The sequence below is a fragment of the Mandrillus leucophaeus genome, unplaced genomic scaffold (assembly GCF_000951045.1).
Source record: "Mandrillus leucophaeus isolate KB7577 unplaced genomic scaffold, Mleu.le_1.0 Scaffold1879, whole genome shotgun sequence".
Classification (NCBI taxonomy): Eukaryota; Metazoa; Chordata; class Mammalia; order Primates; family Cercopithecidae; genus Mandrillus; species Mandrillus leucophaeus.
Window position 1 is genome coordinate 23542 of NW_012101897.1, and position 740 is coordinate 24281.

The following is a 740-nucleotide window of genomic DNA, read 5'->3' on the forward strand; positions in this document are numbered from 1 at the left end:
AAATAAACCTCTTTTCTTTATCCATGACCCAGCCTCAGCTATTCCTTTGGAGCAACACAGATGGACTAAGACACTCATCTTTACAGAGGAAGGTCTCTGTCTACCAAAATTGGGAGTTAAGGAGGCTCCATCAGACACACTGTGTTCCAATCTTTCGGGCAGGATGAAGAGAGAGGGAAACAGTCTAGACTCTCTGTGGTTCTACTTTCCAGCTAAGAGATCTGGTAAAATGTGAAGAGCCCAAGACAATGGCAGCAGAGAGGTGGGGCCGTGCCCCCTGACCCAGCACATTCCCCCTCAGAAAGCCAGATCATGGCAGTGGCCAGCCCTTTCCACGGTGCTGCCACATGTAACCAGTATAAGGCAGGAGTAGAGACTCCTGTGGACTTCTCAGAAAGCTGGACTTCCAGGGGTGCTGGTGGGGCCAGATGTTTCTCCTTCCTCCAGCTGCTGCAGAACTCAACCTTGCTTCCAACCCAGGCCCCTCTCAGTTAGTGGGTGTGGTTCGCCAAGACGCTGTGTTTTCACAGGCAGGGAGCCACAGGCTGCCCCAGCCTTTAAATTAGTCTTGCACCCTCTCCATGAGAGCCACAGAAAGTGAAGTTCACAAAACGAGGATGCTCTGTGTAGCGGGTTGAACTGTATCCCCCAAAAGTCATGTCAACCCAGGACCTGTCGATGCAACCTTATTTGGAAATAGGGTCTTTGCAGATGTAACCAAGTTAAGATGAAGTCCTTAC